This window comes from Oncorhynchus gorbuscha, linkage group LG05 (assembly GCF_021184085.1).
Source record: "Oncorhynchus gorbuscha isolate QuinsamMale2020 ecotype Even-year linkage group LG05, OgorEven_v1.0, whole genome shotgun sequence".
NCBI lineage: Eukaryota > Metazoa > Chordata > Actinopteri > Salmoniformes > Salmonidae > Oncorhynchus > Oncorhynchus gorbuscha.
The window spans coordinates 75,930,007-75,953,723 of NC_060177.1; the positions used below are offsets into that span (position 1 = coordinate 75,930,007).

The following is a 23,717-nucleotide window of genomic DNA, read 5'->3' on the forward strand; positions in this document are numbered from 1 at the left end:
GGGTTCTGCCGACTATTCGTGGCTCAGTTGGTTAAGTGACTGTTTCTCACACCGGAGACCCGGGTTTGTAACCGGGTCCTGACAGTATTTTTTAAAAATATATATTTTTTACAATTATATTATTTTATACTAATAGAGAAATATTTTGTTAAACAAGTAATACAAATAAAGATCTACAAAAGGTCAAAATGATTGGATCTCCCGTTTTCAATACTCCAGCACCCTCCCCCTGCGAGGACAACGACACTGAGCCCCTTTCTAAAATATCTTATGAGGTTGGAGAACACATTGGGAGAGATCTTAGACCATTCCTCTATACATAATCTTTCCAGGTTCTTAAAATCCTTTGTCTGTGCTTATGGACTACCCTCTTCAATTCAAACCAAAGCTTTTCCATAGGGATCAAGTCCGGAGACTGAGATGGACATTGAAAAATGTTGATTTTGTGGTTAATTTACTGTTAGTGAATTTTGATGTGTGCTAGGGGTTATTGTCTTGTTGGAAGATCCACTTGCGGCCAAGTTTCAGCCTATACACAACTACAAAGACTAGAAGACTTACACACAATATCATACAGTATTTATAGTCTTGCATATCCAGATGTTGACTCTGCACCTAGATGCTGGCATGGCACACCAGCCTACTATATTCAACAAATCATAAAGTTGAGCATACTATCCTTGAAAGTCAAATGGCTTAACCCTTGGAGACATTCCCAGAAGATCTAGTCTTTCCAGGTGAAACCTAATGACCTCTGTGAGTAGAGAAACTGAATGTGATCTCGCAAGATCATGGTCGAACAAGGCTAAGTCTATTCACCAGCTCTACAGTACTTCATGAGGTAGAAGAGCTTACTTGGACAGAGGGCATTACAGGTGATCTTCTGCACAGACATGCCTTGGCAGAAAGCCCCTCCATTAAGCGGGGCAGGGTTGGTACAGGTACGGGAGCGTTTCTGGACACCTCGACCACAGGGAACATTACAAGGAGACCACTCTGTCCACAGTGACCATCCACCATTCACTACAGAGAGATAGATGTGGGTGAGTTATGGAGATATGGGGGTGAGTTAGGGAGGGAATGATAAAGGGGAAACTTTATTTAAAAGGGCAATCAGCAGTTGCTACATCCATTTTCTGACTTACAGTACCAGTCAAAAGTTGACATCTATTGTTTCTTTATTTGTACTATTTTCCACATTGTAGAATAATAGTGAAGACGCCAAAACTATGAAATAACACATATGGAATCATGTAGTAACCAAAAAAGTGTTAAACAAATCAAAATCAATATATTTTATATTTAAGATTATTCAAAGTAGCCACCCTTTGCCTTGATTGCACACTCCCGGTATCTTACTGAAGAGCTCTGAGACTTTCAACATGGCACCGTCATAGGATCTCCACAGCGACCAACTCATGAGCTTAGTTCAACTGTCATACCCTATCAGAACCCAAAATATAAGCTTGTTTTACCCCAATGCTTGTAAACAAAGTAAATGTAATCAAACACTCCATAGCCTCAAACACGCTGGTTATAATGATCATTTTTATATCAGTCTTTACATCCATAGTTCTTTCTATGAATTTGAGAATGATTACATTTCTCCAGCTCATCCCTCTTTTCACTGAAACAGTGGTGTGGGAGTACACTTTATTATTGTTTCAACTGCTGATTTGCCTTTGAAGTTAATCAAATCTCCTACAGAGTTAACTATACAGCCAACAGTTTAGAGGTATTAATGATTAGCAATGCTCCATGATGTTACATCAATAGATTCTTGAGCATATTGTGTACAGTACATCAAAGGTGGAACATTTGCACTACTCTTAAGTTAATAGCCAGTTTAATTGTCAAAGCACTTTGTATCAAGGAGAAAAATTGGTAAGACTAATCCATTCAAACAGGCCACGGCACATTCACATAGTTGGGCAGTTTAAAACTGAATGAATGAGAGGTTATATTACTGAGTCGCCAACCCCTTTGGTCTGATTTGTTTGCGCTGTCATTTGTATGTGTGGGGACATGGAGGAACATATTTACCAACATTTTGTGAGCTCCCGAATTGCTCCAAGGCCTCTAGCAAATGCGTAATTAATAAGCAACACTCCTTTAAATGAGATTAAGACACAGTATCTTATTCCCTTTCATAAAATACACATTGATTTCAAAGGGGAGGCAGTCAATTGACTCTTTGAATAATACATTTATCTAAATAAAGGGAAAAAGGGAAAAACACTAAGATGGGTCTCTTAATCACTTGTGTTGGGGCATGAAACACTCAAATTGATCTGAGGCACCCTGTTAACACTACAGACTGGTTTCCCAGACAAAGATTAAGCCCAGTCCAGTCCTGACTAAAAAACATGTTCGATGGAGTATTTTCTTAAAATAGGACTAGGCTTAACAGGTTATTTCCTGTGTCCAGGAACAGACAAACACAAACACTGTGTCCGACAACAGACAAACACAGTCAGTTAGTGGCTGGGGCTGGGACCGGAGCCTTACCGAAAACAACCACAGTGGCTGTGGAACTGCGTCTTTTTGGCCACGATGTTGCTGGCCAGGCACGTGTAGTTTCCTGAGTCGGACAGTCGTGCCTCGTTGATGATGAGATTGTGGTCAGCTCGGGTGTCAATGTTGTCATCCGTCAGGGAGCTCACCAGCTCCTCGTTCTTCAGCCACTCCACCTGCCGACAAGAGAGAAGAGAGAGACAGAAAAGAGGTAGAAAGGTTTAGAGAGAGAGACATAGAAAATAGGTAAACATTTAGAGAGAGAGTCAGCGAGAGTGAGAGAGAGTTATTACAGACTTATTACAGAATACAACCACACCAGATCACCCAACCACATGACCGCAGCCATTAGGCGTTCAGAGGGCCATAACCAATTACCAGCAACACAGACAGAGAGAAAAACAAATTATGAATTACAAACTTAGTGATGCTTTATTGCTCCAATGCTCCTACCCTGGTATATGGAACTGCATCGCTGCTTTTGCAAATTATATTCACACTGCGGTGAAATAGGGCTGGTTGATGGATTTACAGGGTGCTTCATATAGCAAACACATGCCGTGTTTTCAAACTGCAAAAACATGCACACACACTGTATAAAATATTAGAAACGCCTTCCTAATATTGAGTTGCACCCCCTTTAACCCTCAATTTGTCAGGAAATGGATTACAAGGTGTATAAAGCATTCCACAGGGATGCTGGTCCATGCTTCTCACAGTTGTGTCAAGTTGGCTGGAAGTCCATTAGGTGGCGGACCAATCTTGATACACACAAGTAAATGTGAAGCGTAAAAATAAAAAAAACAGCAACCTTGTAGTTCTCCTTCATTTACTATTGCAGCTCTGTGGATGTAACATTTATTGACAAATTTGATAGCTTATGGAAACAAAGCTTGTATTATAAGGAGGATGGGCTCCACCGACATTTTTGAGATCCTGGATCTTTTCACAGTATTATAAGGCTGAGTTGAGACAATGACTTATCAATGACCCAAGTCCAGCTAATTTAATCCCTACTATTGTGTCACTGAGTTGTCATAATGAGTCAGCAAATGTACATTATCCTAGGGTCGTTGGAAAACAATGTAAGTAACCTAATTTATGTCCCTCTTACTGCCCTGAAGGCCTCTGCTGATCCCACAGCTATTGTATGCAGTAATCATGACCCTATTATAAGAATATTTTGAAGATAAATACACAATGCAGAGGACGAGAGTACTAGAATTAACGATCAACAGGGATCAATGTAAATAGTTGATCTTCAGGTCAACAGCTGTTTAGAATCTGTGGGATGTCAGTCCTGGACTCAGAGCTACATGTGCCATGTTTTAATTGGTCTGTACGTTGAGTCTGGAGCAGGATGCTTGTTACTTGGCCATTGGCCCAGTTGTACTGGAAGAATTTCTGATTGGTCAACGCCCAGCTAGGGTGGGGGCTATAAATGGCATCCTGTTCCTTTGTTCTGTGGAGAAAAGCTGAGGACAGGGGAGACTGAACATCTAACTCCCAGCATAATGTCTATGGATTTGTCCTTCTCAAATAAACTATTTTTTTCCCCCTGATTTGCTTTGGAGTTTGTGTTATTGAAGAATAACATTAACTGCTAACACTATGAACCAGAGTAATAATGTAAGTAGAGCTGGTGTGCCCTAGTAGAAAGTCCACTATGTGCAGCTCACCCTGCACTAATAAAAAAATAACCCGAGCATGTCTACCTCAGCTAAGCAAGAAAAACAATTAAGCCTCCCAGAAAAGTGTTTAAAATTGAAAATAGCCTACGTTAACATATGTAGCTTAGAAACAAGGTTCATGAAATCAATAATTTGCTAGTAACAGATGACATATTCTGAAAATATCTGAAACTCACTTAGATAATACCTTTGATGATACATTGGTAGCAACACATGGTTATAAAAGCCACAGAAAATACAGAAATGCCAAAGGTGGAGGTGTGGCTATATTCAGAACCACATTCTTGTCAAGCTTAGAGAGGATCTAATTTTAAATACTCTTTAAGTAATATGGCGACAGGTCATCTGTCTCGCCTAAAGCCCATTCTGGTGGGAAGGTGCTATAGACCACCGACAGCGAACAGTCAGTATCTGGATAACATCTGTGAAATGCTTGATATTGTATGTGATATCAATAGTGAGGTATACTTTCTGGGTGATTTAAATATTGACTGGCTTTCATCAGGCTGCCTATCACATGGATGACACTGGAGAGACGAAGCCGGTGCGGACAGTAAAACATTTAATAAATAACGGACATGGAAAGAGACAGGAACAGCGTCAGCAAACAAGTAACACAAACAAAAGACAATCAATACAGCAGTGGGGAACAGAACAAGGGAACTGACAAATATAGGGGAGGAAATAAACAGATGAGTGAGTCCAGGTAAGTCCAATTTCGCTGATGCGCGTGACGAGGGAAGGCAGGTGTGATTAATGGAGGGAAGGAGTGTGTGATGCAGGGCAGTCTGGCGCCCTCAAGCAGCAGGGGGAAAGAGAGGGAGCAGACGTGACAATGCCCACTCAAGAGAAGGCTTCATAACTGTAACTACTGCCTCCAACCTGGTTCAGGTTATCAATCAACCTACCAGTGTAGTTACAATCAGTACAGGAATGAAATCATCAACATGTATTGGTCCTTTCTTTACTAATGCTGCAGAAATGTGTTTGAAAGCAGTATCCAAATCCATCGGATGTAGTGATCACAATATGTTTAGGAAAACCAAAGTTCCAAAGGCTGGGCCTAATATTGTTTATAAGACGACATACAATAAGTTCTGTAGTGATTCCCATGTTGTTGATGTGAAGAATATTTGTTGTTTGGTCTGTGGTGTGTAATAAGCAGTCAATAAGTAACATTTTAAGATCTTTGAAAGTTTCTTCAAGTGTAGTTGCAAAAACCATCAAGCGCTATGATGAAACTGGCTCTCATGAGGTCCACCACAGGAAAGGAAGACCCAGAGGATAAATTAATTAGAGTTAACTGCACCTCAGATTGCTGCCCAAATAAATGCTTTAAAGTTCAAGAAACAGAAACATCTCAACATCAACTGTTCAGATGAGAATGCATGAATCAGGCCTTTGTGGTCTAATTGCTGCAAATAAACCACTACTAAAGGACACCAATAAGAAGAAGAGACTTGCTTGGCCCAAGAAACATGAGCAATGGACATTAGACCAGTGGAAATATGTATTTTGGTCTGTTGAGCCCAAAATAGAAATTTTTGGTGCCGCTGTGTCTTTGTGAAACACAGAGTAGGTGAACAGATGATCTCCTCATGTGTGGTTCCCACTGTGAAGCATGGAGGAGGAGGTGTGACGGTGTGGGGGTGCTTTGCTGGTGACACTGTCAGCAATTTATTGAGAATTCAAGGCACACTTAACCAGCATGGCTATCACAGCATTCTGCAGCGATATGCCATCCCATCTGGTTTGCGCTTAGTGGGACTATCATTTCTTTTTCAAAAGGACAATAACCCAACACACCTCCAAGCTGTGTAAGGGCTATTTGACCAATAAGGAGAGTGATGGAGTGCTGCATCAGAAGACCTGACCTCCACAATCACCCGACATCAACCCAATAGAGATGGAGTTGGATGAGTTGGACCGCAGAGTGAAGGAAAAGCAGCCAACATGTGCTCAGCATATAAGAAACTCCTTCAAGACCGTTGGAAAAACATTTCAGGTGAAGCTGGTTGAGAGAATGCCAAGAGTGTGCAAAGCTGTCATCAAGGTAAAGGGTGGCCACTTTGCAGAATCAAAATATAAAATATATATTTTTAAATGTAACACTTTTTTGGTTACTACATGATTCCATATGTGTTATTTCATAGTTTAGATGTGTTCACTTTTATTCAATAATGTAGAAAAGAGTAAAATTATTGAAAATCTCTTGAATGACTAGGTGTGTCCAAATTTTTGACTGGTACTGTATATCTAACCAAATTATGAAAGACGAGCATTGTCATTTTTTATTCTGTAAAGTAATTGTGGAAGAGGTGAAATTGTTTTTGTCTATCAACAATGAATATTATGTTTCAGGTAAGACCCAAATACAGACTGTGTTGAAGTAACAATGTTTATTACGGCAAGAGGGGCAGGTCAACGACAGGTCAAGTCAGGCAGGCGTCGATAATCCAGAGTGGTGGGGACAAGGTATAGGACGGCAGGCAGGCGCAGGGTCAGGGGCAGGCAGAGTGGTCAGGCAGGCGGGCTCAGAGTCAAGACAGGAAAGGGTCAAAGCCAGGAGGGCGAAAATCAGAGAGACTGGGGAAAAGCAGGAGCTGAGACAAAAACGCTGGTTGACTTTACAAACAAGATGAACTGGACAGGTGAAACAGATCAGGGTGTGACAGCCCCCCCCCTCCCTTGGGACGCCACCTGGTGTCCAACCTAGGCGCATACCTGGTTGAGCGGGGTGCCGGCGTTGGAATTCAAAGATGAGGCCTGGGTCCAGGATGTCCCTAGCGGAGACCCAGCACCTCTCCTCCAGGCCATAACCCTCCCAGTCAACCAGGTACTGGAAACCCCTGCTCAGAGGTCGAACCTTCAGGAGACGTCTCACCTTGTATGCCGGTTGGCCATTGATGAGACGGGGGAGAGGGGTGGGCCTGGAAACAGGAGACAAGGACTGTGAGACATGGATTTACATCTAGACACATGAAAATGTGATGAAGACCTGATGGCGCTGAAGAACATGGCTGACATTTTACATGCTCCCAACCAATTGTGCAATTCGGTTAGTTTAACTTATTTGGTACATCATTTTGCTGCTACTGTCTCTTATGACCGAAAATAACTTCTGGACATCAGAACAGCAATTCCTCACCGCGGACTGGAAGAAACTTTTTCCTTTATTAATGAGTCCGACGAGAACGATTTACTGCTTTCACTGGAACAGGCCCAGATCCCCATCATTTTCTTGAAGAAAAGAAACAGGAAAAGGGGCCGTAGATTGGGCTGCCTTCTGAGCATCTGTAGGCGAGCAGGTAAACTCCCCCTGCCATCCGTTCCTGCTAACGTGCAAACATTGGAAAATAAAATTGATGACCTACAATTAAGATTATCCTACCAATGGGACATTAAAAACTGTAATATATTATATTTCACTGAGATGATACGTATAATATAGACCTGGCGGGAGTTTCCATGCACCGGCAGAACAGAGAAGCTACGTCTGGTAGGACGAGGTGTGGGGGTGTGTGTCTATTTGTCAATAATAGCTGGTGCACGACAGTGGTCCTTCTGTAGCTCAGTTGGTAGAGCATGGCGCTTGTAACGCCAGGGTAGTGGGTTCGATCCCTGGGACCACCCATACGTAGAATGTATGCACACATGACTGTAAGTCGCTTTGGATAAAAGCGTCTGCTAAATGGCATATATTATTATATATTATCTAATATTAAAGAAGTCTCGAGGTAATGCTCGCATGAGGTAGAGTATCTTATGATTAACTGTAGATCACACTATTTACTCCTCTATATTATTCATAGCCGTCTATTTACCACCACAGAACGAAGCTGGCACTAAGACTGCTCTCAACCAACGCGATAAGGCCATAAGCAAACAAGAAAATGCTCACCCAGAAGCGGCACTCCTAGTGGCCGGGGACTTTAATGCAGGCAAACTTAAATCAGTTTTACCAAATTTTTATCAGCATGTCACATGTGCAACCAGAGGAACAAAATCCTTGACCACCTTTACTCCACACACAGAGCTGCATATAAAGCTCTGCCCCATCCTCCATTTGGCAAATTTGACCATAATTATATCCTCATGATTCCTGCTTACACGAAAAAACTAAAGCGGGAAGTACCAGTGGCTCGCTCAATACGGAAGTGGTCAGATGACACAGATGCTACACTACAGCACTGTTTTGCAAGCACATACTGGAATTTGTTTCGGGATTCATCAAATGCCATTGAAGAGTACACCTACTCAGTCACCGGCTTCTTCAATATGTGCATGAACGACATCATCCCCACAGTGACCGTACGTACATATCCCAACCAGAAGCCATGGATCACAGACAACATTCGCATCGAGCTAAAGGCTAGAGCTGCAGCTTTCAAGGAGCAGGAGACTAATCCGGACGTTTATAAGAAATCCCGCTATGCCCGCCGTGTTATTTTTTATATCTTTTTTTCACTTAAGTCTATTTGGTAAATATTTCTTAACTCTTCTTGAACTGCACTGTCGGTTAAGAATTTCACAGAATGGTCTACACTTGTTGTATTCGACGCATGTGACAAATGAAGTTTGATTTGATTTGATTTAAAGTAGGAAGTATACAGAGGGTACGGGGCAACAGAGGGCGAACAGCAGAGGGGTTAATGATCTTGGAGCAGGGGAGAAAGGTCTCATCTTCCGGGAGTGAGGTTTTGGAATCTCAAATCAAATCAAATTGATTTATATAGCCAGCTGATATTACATCAGCTGATATCTCAAAGTGCTGTACAGAAACCCAGCCTAAAACCCCAAACAGCAAGCAATGCAGGTGTAGAAGCACCTGCATTGTAGCATATTGTAGCATCTCCATTGTGGCATTCTGGGGGAGGTAAGCAGGATTCCCGGAAAACCGGGGTGATGGCGCTGCTACCAGCCGGGTTACTGAGGGGCTGGGAGGATACCGTCGTGGTAGGTTGCATAGTAGGCAACCTACGGAATCTCTCCCGCAATGTGTCCAAAGCTAGGTTGTGACGTTAGGTCACGGCCTGGAACCCTTCCATCCGACCACGAAGCAACTCCTCGTGCCTAACCAATGGTGGCTCCTTGGGAGGAGATGGCGTTGCGGAGCTGGTGTAAGTCTGCTGGGTAAGCCGTGGCCCGTTCGTAGGCTCTAGCTCAGAGCTGGGACAGGCAAGGGTCAAAACCAGGAGGGCGAGAAAAAGAGAAACTGGGGAAAAGCAGGAGCTGAGACAAAACATTGTTTGAATTGACAAACAGGACGAACTGGCAACAGACAAACAGAGAACACTGGTATAAATACACAGGGGATAATGGGGAAGATGGGCGACACCTGGAGGGGGGTGGAGATAAGCACAAGGACAAGTGAAACAGATCAGGGCTTGACAAAGCTAAACCACCGGTGTCTGAAACTTAAGATGGAAAATTATTGAGGATAACAGTGGACGATATTGCCACATCTTCAATTTAAGCAAAAGTTATTCCCCTACCTAAGAATAGTAAAGCCCCCTTAACTGCCTCAAAAAGCCAACCAATCAGCCTGTTAACCTTTTATAACTAGGGGGCGCTATTTTAATTTTTTGATGAAAAACATTACTGTTTTAAACAAGATATTTTGTCACAAAAAGATGCTCGACTATGCATATAATTGACAGCTTTGGAAAGAAAACACTCTGCTGTTTCCACAACTGCAAAGATATTGTCTGTGAGTGCCACAGAACTGATGTTACAGAAACAACCCAGGTAAAAATACAATCAGGAAGTGCCACATTTTTAAAAACCGCCTCATGGCAATGACTCCTTATATGGCTGTGGAGGAGCTAGGAGTCAGCTTACCTTTTCCACATTTTCCCAAGGTGTCTGCAGCATTGTGACGTATTTGTAGGCATATCATTGGAAGATTGACCATAAGAGACTCTCTTTTTCTACATCTACCAGGTGGTCGCTTGGTGTCCTCCGTCGTAATTATTGCGTAATCTCCAGCTGCAGTATTTTTCCGTTTGCCTCTGATGAGAAACCGACTGCCAGGAATTATTTTTCATCGAATAGAATTGTGAAAAACACCTTGAGGATTGATTCTAAACAACCTTTGCCATGTTTCTGTCGATATTATGGAGAAAATTTGGAAAAAAAATTTGGCGTTGTGTTGACTGCATTTTCGTTTTCTTTTCTTAGCCAAACGTGATGAACAAAACGGAGCTATTTCTCATACACAAATAATATTTTTGGAAAAAATTAACATTTGCTATCTAACTGAGAGTCTCCTCATTGAAAACATCCAAAGTTCTTCAAAGGTAAATGATTTTATTTGAATGCTTTTCTTGTTTTTGTGAAAATGTTGCCTGCTGAATGCTAGGCTTAATGCTATGCTAGGCTATCAATACTCTTACACAAATGCTTGTGTAGCTTTGGTTAAAGCATATTTTGAAAATCTGAGATGACAGTGTTGTTAACAAAAGGCTAAGCCTGTGTTTCAATATATTTATTTAATTTAATTTGCAATTTTCATGAATAGTTAACGTTGCGTTATGGTAATGAGCTTGAGGCTATGATTACACTCCCGGATACGGGTTTGGAGTCGCAAGAAGTCAAACCTTAGTAAACTTTTGGGAAAAATTGTGTTTGACCAGATACTATGCTATTTTACAGGAAACAAATTGACAGACTTTCAGCATGCATGTAGGTAAGGACATTCAACAAGCACAGCACTTACACAAATGACTGATGATTGGCTGACAGAAATTGATGATAAAAGACTGTGGGGGCTGTTTTGTTAGACTTCAATGCGGCTTTTGACATTTTAGATCATAGTCTGTTGCTTGGAAAAACTTGTGTTATGGCTTTACACCCCCTGCTATATTGTGGATAAAAAGTTAGCTGTCTAACAGTGTTCTTTAATGGAAGCCTCTACAACAAAATCCAGGAAGACTCAGGAATTCTGCAGGGCAGCTGTCTAGGCCCCTTACTTTTCTCAATCTTTACTAACGACAGATTTTGAATAAAGCCAGTGTGTCAATGTATGCAAATGACTCAACACTACACTCGTCAGCTACCACAGCAACTGAAATGACAGTAGTTAGTTTCAGAATGGGTGACAAGGAATAAGTTAGTCCTAAATATAAAAAAAAATATCTAAGCAATGTAATTGGGACAAATCATTCACTCAACTCAATCTTGCAGTGAATAATGTGGAAATTGAGCAAGATGAGGTCATGGTTAAAACATATTTGGTGCAGCGGTCTAAGGCACTGCATCTCAGTGCTAGATGCGTTACTTCAGACACCCTGGTTCAAATCCAGGCTGTATCACAACTGGCTGTGATTGGGAGTCTCATAGTGCGGTGCACAATTGGCACAGCGTCGTCTGGGTTTGGCCGGTGTAGGCCGGCATTGTAAAGACAAATTTGTTCTTAATTGACTTGTCTATTTAAATAAGGTTAAAAAAATCTATATCAATTTATAACACTAGCTAGGATGGGGAGAAGTCTGTCTATAATAAAGCGCTGCTCTGCATTCTTAACAGCACTATCAACAAGCCAGGTCCTACAGTCCCTAGTTTTGTCAGAATTGGACTACTGTTCAGTCGTGTGGTCAGGTGCAACACAAATGGACTTAGGAAAAATGCAAATGGCTCAGAACAGAGCATGGCTGGCCCTTGGATGTACACTGAGAGCTTAATGATATGCATGTCAATCTCTCCTGGCTAAAAGTGGAGGAGAGATCGACTTCATCACTACTTTAATTTATGAGAGGTATTGACATGTTGAATGCACAGAGCTGTCTGTTTGAACTACTGGCGCAGAGCTCGGACTCCCATGCATACCCCACAAGAGGAATAGGTGGCAAGGTCCACAAGTCTAGAACAGACTATGGGAGGTGCACAGTACCACATAGCGCAATGCCTACATGAAACTCTATTCCACATCAAGTAACTCATGCCAGCAGTAAAATTTGATTTAAAAAAACAGATAAAAATAGACCTTATGGAACAGTGGGGACTGTAAAGCAACACAAACAGTGTCATGACGTGGCCCTCTCTCTCTCATCACCTCTCTCTCTTCCCCCTACACCCAGGCTCTGTTAGACAGGCCATAAAATCCTAGATTGAGGTTCACAGGAGAACAAAGGAACCTCTTCCTCATCACAGAACTTGAGAACTGAACAATGTCCTTGTTTTGGAGTAGGTGTACACGGTCGGGGAAGAATCCAGCTACGAACTGGTCTGTTTTCTAAAAATGTTTGAAACTCATGAGACAATACAGCCACATTACCATAACTCTGTTTATACAAGAGTGAGTTGTGAGACTTGCATCTAATTGTTGTATAAAATGAATGAGTAAAGATGAAACTATTTGTGAAATTATGTAATGTGATTTTAAACTGTTTAATGAAGGAAAACTTTCAAGGGAATTGGATTTAACTAAATCATTGTCCATCCCCATCAGCACAGACATTGATCTGGTGTCATGGGACACCCTTTCTACTGTTAAGAATATAACCCCCACAGGAAGGAATTCCCTTTAAACCAGCTTACCTCGATTACCACAAGAGGGCATAGACTGCTGAAACTTTTAACCATACCACATAGTTAACCCTTTTGGGATAGGGGGCAGCATTTTCACTTTTGGAAGAATAGCATGCCCAGAGTGAACTGCCTTCTACTCTGTCACAGATGCTAATATATGCACATTAATATTAGTATTGGATAGAAAACACTGACGTTTCTAAAACTGTTTGAATGATGTCTGTGAATACAACAGAACTCATATGGCAGGAGAAAACCTGAGACAAATCCAACCAGGAAGTGGGACATCTGAGGTTTGTAGTTTTTCAAAGCTTGGTCTAACGAATACATATTGGGATATGGATAAAGTTGCACTTCCTATGGCTTCCACTAGATGTCAACCGTCTTTAGAAACTTGAATGAGGATTCTACTATAAAGGAGGAGCTCATGAGACCTGTTTGAGTCAGTGGGCTGGCATAGTGCCTTGGTCTCACGACGCATGCTCCCGACAGAGTTACTTCTCGTTCCAGTGCTTTTCTTCAGACATAGGAATTCTCCGGTTGGAACATTATTGATGTTTTATGTTAAAAACATCCTAAAGATTGATTCCATATATCTTTTGACATGTTTCTAAAGTACTGTAATGGAACTTTTCCAGTTTTTGTCTGGACGAAGTGCCGGCACATCATGAAGATGGATTACTGGGCTGAACACGCTAACAACAAGTGGCTATTTGGACATAAATGATGGACTTTATGGAACAAATCAGTCATTTATTGTCGAACTGGGATTCCTGGGAGTGCCTTTTGATGAAAATCATCAAAGGTAAGTGAATATTTATGGTGTAATTTCTAACTTCTGTTGACTCTAAAATGGCAGATATTTCTCTGGCTGGATTGGGCTCTGAGCTCCGTTCTTAGATTATGCTTTTTCCGTAAAGTTTTTTGGAAATCTGACACAGAGGTTGAATTAAGGATAAGTCTATCTTTAATTCTGTGAATAACAGCTGTATCTTTTATCAATTATGAGTATTTCTGCAAAATCACTGGATGTTTTGGAATCAAAACATTACTGCACGTAACGCGCCAATGTAAACTGAGATTTTTGGATATAAATATGGACTTTATCGAACAAAACATACATGTATTGTCTAACATGATGTCCTATGAGTGTCATCTGATGACGATCATCAAAGATTACTGATTCATTTTATCTATATTTCTGCTTTTGTGACTCTTATCTTTGCCTGGAAAAATGGCTGTGTGTTGTTTTGACTTGGTTATGACCTAACATAATCATATGTTGTGCTTTCGCTGTAAAGCATTTTTGAAATCGGACATGATGGGTAGAATAACAAGATGTTTATCTTTCATTTGCTGTATTGGACTTGTTAATGTGTGAAAGTTAAATATTTCTAAAAAATAATTCGAATTTCACGAGCTTCTTTTTCAGCGGAATGTTGTCGAGGGGTTCCGCTAGCGGAATGCCTACCCTAGAAAGGTTCAACTCTGAGACTATCGATCCGACAGAATAAGAGCACATCTTTGATACTAATTACTAGTCTGCAGCAATGAATTCTATAACATTGAATGCGAAGGCCGACAACTGCAGAAACATCTATTCTATAACAACATTTCTGAATGTTACTTTGAAGTAGCCATTCTAACCAAAGACTCCAGAGATGCAGAGAGAGGGGCGGATGAACTTCCAACAGAGATCACGACAACACACTGAGTGTAAATATATATATATATATTGATTGCAATTATTCCCAAATGAGTGAGCGTTCATGTGCAAAGGATTAGCATTTCAATGGTTATAATTGTCAACTTTGTAGCATTTTTCGCGCCCTTCTCAGTCTCTTTGTCTACCAAGCCCCGATGCCGGTTTAGCCCACCAGGGCACATCCCGTATCATTTCCTTGTAAGCAAATCTACTTTGTTTGTTTGCGTGTGCATTTCTGTGACTATTTAGTTAGTTAATAAATAAATGATTGAGACAATTGATGTATGTATGACTCATAGTGAAGACTGGGTTCATGCAGATAACCAACTATTTTCAATGTTTGGAATGAGACTAACGTGAGGTAAAGAATAACTCATTAATTAGAAGACTAAATGATCAGATAATAAAATATCTGAAAGTTATATTAGGAAAATTGTAACTTTGTAATCTGAATATTTTCCTTGGTGCCCCGACTTCCTAGTTAATTACATTTACCTGATTAGTTAATCACGTAATAATAATGACAGAGAATTGATTTGATAAACTAACCGTCTTCAGTTTAATGATGCCAAAGACATGCCAATAGACACATGCATACAAACACACAATAACATACACACTATACATACATGTACACATGGATTTTGTGTTATAGATATGTGGTAGTATAGTAGAGGCCTGAAGGCGCACACTTAATATGTTGTGAAATCTGTTATGAATGTATTGCAATGTTTTTCAAATGTATAACTGCCTTAATTTTTTTGCCCCAGGAAGAGAAGCTGCTGCCTTGGCTAATAGGGATCCATAGTAAATACAAATACAAATCTACACTTTTTGAAGTGGATTTAACAAGTGATATCAACAAGGGATCATAGCTTCACCTGGATTCACATGGTCAGTCTATATCATGGAAAGAGCTGGTGTCCCAAATATCTAGCACACAGTGTATTGCACTGCACACACAAACTTATACACACACAATCATATTTCATAGATAGGCCTATTGTACTCTCCTCCGCAGATCTACTCTGTAGAACCTATCTGATGTCAATGAGTACCATACTTTATGACCTAGAAACAGGAGAACTAGGAATAGCTGAAGCCTTGTTTCCCTTCACTTTAAACAAGACTTGGAAATCCCCTTCAATGGATTCCAGATTCCAAGGCGCAATTAAAAGATACCCTTTAGCACGATGGCATCAGAGGCAAGCAGTTAATGTACTAAAGTAGGAAGATAAGGGGAGGAAAAGACTGGGGATTGACTCTAATGTTTCATGATTAAAACAATCTGCCACGGGAAGAGAGATGGCGGTAGCCGTGGCAGAGGAGTGTTTCCCTCTTTATGTATTTATTTCAATTTCATCAGGGGAAATTTGCGAGTTGAAAGAGGCAATTAATGCGTGGCACAATCCGCCCGGCCCTCACTGAGCTGTAGGACCTGCTCTACATTACCGGGCTGTCGCCTGCCACTGCTAACATCCTCAGGGTAATGATGAAAAGATCCACCCGGCAGAAACGGAAGGAGAAGAAAAAAGAAAGTGTGGCAGGGACAAATACAAATTAGCCCTGTAAGTGTGTGGCGGAGGATGTGAGAGATGAATTGCCTAATTGGCACATTTGTTTCAATTAGGAGCTGGCCATCAGTGTCACAGGCTTGATGGAGAACCGGGTTCCAGGCCGAGGCCATGTGTATCTGTGGGGACTTGGGAGGACCTCTGATCTCCTGGAGCGGAGCGGAGAGGACACTGAAACCTCGGTGACAGTAACATCTTGTAAAGTCTTATGTCTGTAAAGTCTTTGTAATGTCTTTGGACCCCAGGAAGATCAGCTGTCATCATGCCGAATAAAGATCTGAGACCTATACAATAGGTGGGTGACAATCAGCAGCATAGCTGTGAAAATGTTGTTATATAAATGTATTGCATTGGAGCCATGAGAGTGTGCAGCTTTTCATTTCTAGGTGACACTCACATTCTAGGTGAGGCTCTAGTGTATGGCTGTGTCTTTGTCCCTTCCCTACTATCCTGGGAACCTACTATAGCTCAACAGGTAAAAGCATAGAAATGCTGATGCATCATGTCATGGCTGATTCTCTGAGGGAATCACAGGCTGTGTCCAAACTGCACCCTTTTGCCTATATAGCTCACTACTTTTGACTAGACCCTTATGGGCCCTGGTCAAAAGTAGTGCACTACATAGGCAATAGGGTGCCATCTGAGACACCGAGTTAGTAGTGCTCCCCTTCAGCCAACTGTGCTGAGGAGCCATGGAAGGTCTATAGATACCCGTGGTGGAGCTTGTGACAGTGTGGGTGGGGTAAGTTTTTTCATTCCTGTGTATCTCATCAAGACAATTACAAGAATTAAATAACTATGACAGACGAGCCCCAGGGACTGGGAAATGCCATGTAGCCCCACTGAACACCGAGTCAGTAGCGAACGCCAAGTGTGTTCGTAATCCACCCCGAGGTTTACGAACAGAGATATACACACACACGCACAAAGATGCACCCGCGCACACACACGCACGAAAACGCACACCCGCACCCACACACGCACGAAAACGCACACACGCACACACAGATTGAGCCGAATCAAAGTCTTTGAACTTTGCATGCCTCTATGTGTTCATATCTGTGTGAACCAGACATACATGCAGACAGGGGAGGGGAGGGCTGTGTAGGAGCTACCTCCACCGCTAATGTGTTTGCCACTCAGGAGGGTTAATCAAAAAAGATAGGAAAGACAAAGCACAGTTGTGTAGCCAGCCCTCCTTCCTGTTGCTTCCCAAATGCCGCCTCTCCTCCCCTGAGCAACGTGGCAGCACCACAATACTATTCCACCCAGATCCGTCTTATCTTAGGAAAGAAAATTGAGCTCTTTACTGCACTGCCCGACCACACTGGGGAATGTAATTGCTTGGCTTAATAATGAAACTCATCATTTTCTCTTGGAGAGTTTGCTCTGACCTGTGCGGAATTAACAGAGGGGGCAGAGCTAGGGAATTGGAAAGAAGCATGATGGCACATAATAAAATACAATCAAATTGTATTTGTCACATGCTTCATACACAACAGGTGTAGAATAACAGTGAGATGCTTACTTACGGGCCCTTCCCAAAAATGCAGAGAGATTTTTGTTGTTGTTGACAGAATAGAAAAATATTAACACAAGGAATAAATACACAATGAGTAACAAAAACTTGGTAATTGAGGTAGATATGGCCACTGTATAACACACACACACACACACACACATACATAAGTATGTGGACACCCTTTCAAGTTAATGAATTTGGCTATTTCAGCCACACCAGTTGCTGACAGATGTATAAAAATCGAGCACACAGCCATGCTTACTTGTTGGAACATTGCTCCATAGGCAATTTAAAAATATATATTTTTTATATAAAAAATAATTGCCCATTTTTTCTACCCAATTTCGTGGTAACCAATTGGTAGTAGTGCCTTAGACCACCGCGCCACCCGGGAGGCCCTCCATAGACAATTGGCAGTAGAATGGCTTTACTGAAAAGCTCAGTGACTTTCGACGTGGCACCGTCATAGAATGCCACCTTATCAAGAAGTCAGTTCGTCAAAGGCCCTTTCCTGTTTCAGCATGACAATGCCTCCATGCACAAAGCGAGGTCCATACAGAAATGGTTTGTTCAGATTGGTGTGGAAGAACTTGACTGGCCTGCACATAGCCAGGACCTCAACCCTATCAAACTCCTTTGGGATGAATTGAAACCGCGACTGTGAACCAGGCCTAATCACCAACATCAGTGCCGACTTCACTAATGCTCGTGGCTGAATGGCAGCAAGTCCCCGCAGCAATGTTCCAACATCTAGTGGAAAGCTTTCCCAGAACAGTGGAGGCTGTTATAGCAGCAAAGAGAGACCAACTCCAGATTAATGCCAATGATTTTGGAATTAGATGTTTGACGAGCAGGTGTCCACATACTGTTAGTAATATATACAGTGCATTCGGAAAGTATTCAGATCTCTTGACCTTTTCCACATTTTGTTACGCTACAGCCTTATTCAAATATTTATGATTTTTTTTCTCATCAATCTACACACAATACCCCATAATGACAAAGCAAAAATAGTTTAGACAGTTTTACAAATGTATTAAAAATAAACTGAAATATCACGTTTACATAAGTATTCAGAGCCTTTACTCAGTACTTTGCTGAAGCACCTTTGGCAGCGATAACAGCCTCATGTCTTCTTGGGTACAACATTGGTACACCTGTGTATTTTGGGTGTTTCTCCCATTCTTCTCTGCAGATCCTCTCAAGCTCTGTCAGGTTGGATGGAAAGCATCACTTCACAGCTATTTTAATGTCTCTCCAGAGATGTTCGATCGTGTTCAAGTCCGGGTTCTGGCTGGGCCTCTCAAGGACATTCAGAGGCTTGTCCCAAAGCCACTCCTACATTGTATTAGCTGTGTGCATCATTGTCCTGTTGGAAGGTGAAACTTCGCCCCAGTCTGAGGTCCTGAGAGCTCTGGAGCAGGTTTTCATCAAGGATCTCTCTGTACTTTGCTCCATTCATCTTTCCCTCGATCCTGACTAGTCTCCCAGTCCTCTCCCAATCAGTGCTACGGGGGACGATAGTCATTTAGACATTGGTGAGCAAGATCAAAGTGGGAGAGAACAGCTGGTGCTCTCATGCATGGTTCAGTGTTGCTTGCCTCGAAGCGAGCACATAAGGCTGAATGTGGAATGGTTTTGTAGCAACAAGTAGCTCATTCACTGAAATTAGTTACAGTGAATCAATAGTATCACCCATTTACAATTACTTTGATGGCAATAGTAAAGTCTGTGTATTTTGGAAGAAACTAACAGGAAAGGAAGGCAATTACATGTGGAATGTAATATATTTATTGTTTGCCACAATGGAAATGCACTAAGAGTTTAACAAGCTGTTTTAGTGCCTTTTGTTCCTTTTCACTTCAATTGGCTAAATTAGTCAAAAGCAGTATTGGAGGTAGAATGTAGTACAAATAATCACAGCAGCAAGCCAGTGTTCTTTTCTCTGTAATTTAAATGTTTTTTTTCTCCTTCCATTTATGAATAATTACATTTGAAACACTTGGAATTATCATCTTGTGCATCCCAGATGATACCCTATGTAGTGCACCATGGGCACTGGTCAAAAGTAGTACTACTAGGTAATGGGGTGCCATTTGGGATGCAACCCTGAAATTGTTCAGTATTTTGTGTCATGGTCTGGGTTCCCATTTCTGAGACTGTTCAATGTGTTTAATTTCATATTAAGATATTTTCTTTCCATAAATTAAGTGTGGTGGTTTATAGTTTGGCTGTCACGAATCTCGCCGAAGATGGTGCCTCTTCCTGTTCGGGCGGCGCTCGGCGGTCGTCGTCTCCGGCCTATTAGGTGCCATCGATTCCCTTTCAGTTTGTTTCTGTTTATTGGGTTTAATTGGGTACACCTGTTTTAAGTTAGTGTTTGTTTGTAGGCTATTTAAGGGCACTAGGCCCGCTGGGTATTAGTGCGGGCTTGTTCTCTGTTATCTGGTGTATGAGTGTTATCTATATTTTTCCGGACAGTTTTAGTCCGTTGTATTTTGGGACGGGTTGTTTCATGCGCCCTGGTGTTTTGCATGTCCGTGGCTCCACAGTCTTTGGAATAAAATATCCACGTACAGAATTACCTGCTCTCTGCGCTTGACTCCCCACTCACCACTGTTAGAAGTTGTAACATTGGCTGTTCACTTCACTTTCCTTTCAGATGATCCTAGAATGGGTTCATTATTCAAGATTATCTGATGTTGGCTCCAGTCCAAATTATTTGAAATGTTATACATCTAACCCATATTCACAATACTCATTCAAATAATCATTACTTCTTTAATACAAGAGTAAATGTGTTATGATGAAAAAATAGGAAACCACAGTCAATTATTCTCTCACACATTTTTGACTTTGTTAACTTCGTTAAGCTGCCATGCTGAAATGCTAAAAATAATTCCAACAGATGGCAGATCAAACAAAATAAAAGTGGTATGAGTAGGCTGTATTATTATTCTTGTGGTGTATAGGAATATAGCATTTTATACTTCTCCTTCTATTCCTAATGTGCTTGGTTACCTCAATGACTGAAGTTGGATATATATTTTAATGAAACCCCTTATGAAGTGAAAATTTAAAACGACCTCTGAAACTTAATCTTAAACGTAAAATTAAGAGTATTGACTTGCTCTTTGCTTCAGCACATTTGCAATGTTCATAGATATCTGATTTTAATGAGAATAAGATGCCAAAATGCGTTTTCAAAGCAACTCACTTAACAGCCTCACTTGAAAATGTGTGCGTGCTCCCGGGTGGCGCAATGGTCTAAGGCACCGCATCGCAGTGCTAGCTGTGCCACCAGAGACTCTGAGTTTGAGCCCAGGCTCTTTCGCAGCCGGCTATGACCGGGAGGTCCATGGGGCGACGCACAATTGGCCTAGCGTCGTCCGGGTTAGGGAGGGTTTGGCCGGTAGTGATATCCTTGTCTCATCGCGCACTAGCGACTCCTGTGGTAGGCCGGGCGCAGTGCCCGCTGACCAGGTCGCTAGGTGTACAGTGTTTCCTCCATCAAATTGGTGCGGCTGGCTTCCTGGTTGGATGCGTGCTGTGTTAAAAAGCAGTGCAGCTTGGTTGGGTTGTGTTTCGGAGGATGCATGACTCTCAACAATCGACTCTCGCGAGCCAGTACAAGAGTTGTAGCGATGAGACAAGACAGTAGCTACTAACAATTGGATACTATGAAATTGGGGAGAAAAAGGGGGTAAAAAATTGAATAAAATAGAAATTGTGTGCCTGAAAACATTTGAAGAGAGAAGTGAGATGGAGAGCCATGTTGAGAGCAGAGCAGTAAATCCAGTGTCACGTTTCCCTTATGCAAGTAATGTTCCAGAGAGCCGAGCTAGGAGACAATCTCAGCCTCTCCCAAAGTGCCAGGCACAGGCTAATATAAGCGGTCTCAGCCACAATGATGCAAAATGTATCCAATTCCGAGCGACTTATTAGCTTGCCTCGACATCATTGCTGACCGAAGGAGTTTCTGAACACGTTCCTCCAGAGGGATGTTTACAGTGCATGAAAGACACCAACTCACATTCTATTACAGCTGAGAGGGGAGCGAGCAGGAGCGGGAGCAGCATCCATCCCGCAGTCAGCCAGTCTGCCGAAAAAAGGCTCCCAAAAACCTCACACTACACTTGCAATCTCAATATTTCATGAAGAGATGGGTACTGTACAAGGGAATGGTCTGGGCTGTGAACGCCTGCTCTGTGTTATACAGTATTCACTTCTGGCTGAGCTCATTTATGTTGACAAAGGACTGGAGAGGAGATTCTGGGCTCTTCTCAGCCTGGCCTGCATCCCAAATGGAACCCTATTCTATATAGTGCACTACCTTTGACCAGGGCCCATAGGGCTCTGATTGAAAGTAGTGCACTACATGAGGAATAGGGTGCCATTTGGTACACAAACCAGGCTGGCATCACCCCCATCATCCTCTCCATGCTGAATCATTCATAACTCACAGGTTACCCACAGCCAAAATCCACTCAAACCCACACATGCACCACAGAGCTATAGTTCATACTGATTAACTCTTGACACTGCATTTCAATAATACTGTATGCACATTTATTTTGAACAGTGCATCCAATAACACTGTCATCATAAAAAAAATCACAGTGTGTAGTGTATGCCTACCGCTGACACAACACAGTCGGGAATAAATATGTGTTCAAAGCAGACAGTTTTCCCCTTGCTGCATAAGAGTTGAAATGCTTTATTCTAGAGCCTCTCAACAGCCTGGAGTGTAAGGTAAGCTGTTCCCTGCACAGAGAGGCTCCTACACTGTTGGAGGGGTCATAACTGTTAAGGGCTGGGAAGCTGGGGTCTTACCTCTGCTGCTGGCACTCCCTCTGGGGGGCGGCAGTGAAGCACGATCATCCCTTTGATTGGAACTTCCTTCCCCTGGGGGTCCTGCTCAAAGTTCTTCCTCAGGTCTGTGTGGGGAGATAACACCCTGCTGTCAGTCCACCCCATCCTCAGCCTGCCCTCAATCTCCCCATCACTAACACCACTTGCCACTGACTCTCCCTGCCTTACCCTGTCCTTAGTTTGGACACAACATCAACCTTGGGAGTGAGGAACGGGTCTGAATGAACCAGGAGGTGGTCTCCTTTCCTTCCTGCCTCCCCGGCTCCATCTGTCTGCAGGTTGCCAAGGTTATTTGGAGGATAGACTACACTGGCTGATGAGTACATATTCATACATATATGCCCATTAAACTTAAAAGTATATGTCATGGGGATCATTTTCTTGCTAAGTTGCACGTCGGCTTTCTATCCATCTAGTCCTGCAGTGCAGTTTTGGCCAAGAGCCATAATGTGAGACTGAGGTGCTTTATAAATATAATGAGTAGAACGGACATAGAAACTCAGGCTCTGACCATGGAAATGTGACTGGTAAACTCACGGGGACACTCAAAATGACACCACTCCACCCACAATGGCATAACTGACCTGAATATCATTTCAGGTCATTATTTTAATTTTATTTAACCGTTATTTTACCATGTAAGTTCTATAGGTCAGTGTTTCCTAATCCTGGTCCTGTGGACCAAAAAGGGTGCACATTTTGGTTTTGGCTCTAACATTAACCCACCTGATTAAACTAAAGGATTGATGAGTTGGTTAGTTGAATCAAGAATAAAGTGCTAGACAAAAACACCCCTTTGGGTCCCCAGGAATACGATTGGGAAAAACTACTATGGGTGATACAATACTGTAGTAGGCTACTCACATGCGATGTGGACCGTGGCCTTGCGGCTCTTGGAGGTGCCTAGGTGGCTCCAGGCCACACATAGACACCAGTAGTCCTCTGGGCCGTGGAAGTCCTCCACCTGTTGACGGGACACGTTGATCAACACCTCACGCACCTTCAGCCCTGCATGGGGGAAAGAAACAGCCAGTAAGTGAAGTTACTGTCTGGATCAAGTGTTATTTAAATAAAGAAACAGCCAGTAAGTGATGTTACTGTCTGGATCGACTGTTATTTAAATAAAGAAACAGCCAGTAAGTGATTTAACTGTCTGGTTCAAATGTTCTTTGCAGAAAGAAACAGCCAGTAAGTGATGTTACTGTCTGATTAAAGTGTTGTTTAACAAAAACACAGCCAGTAAGTGATTTTACTGTCTGGATCAACTGTTTTTTTTTTATAAAGAGACAGCCAGTAAGTGATGTTACTGT

General features: G+C 42.1%; 1 pseudogene; it reads right to left on the reverse strand.

The window, feature by feature from the left end:
• LOC124036511 overlaps window positions 1–23,717 on the reverse strand; it is a 262,702-nt pseudogene that overhangs the window by 44,186 nt on the left and 194,799 nt on the right.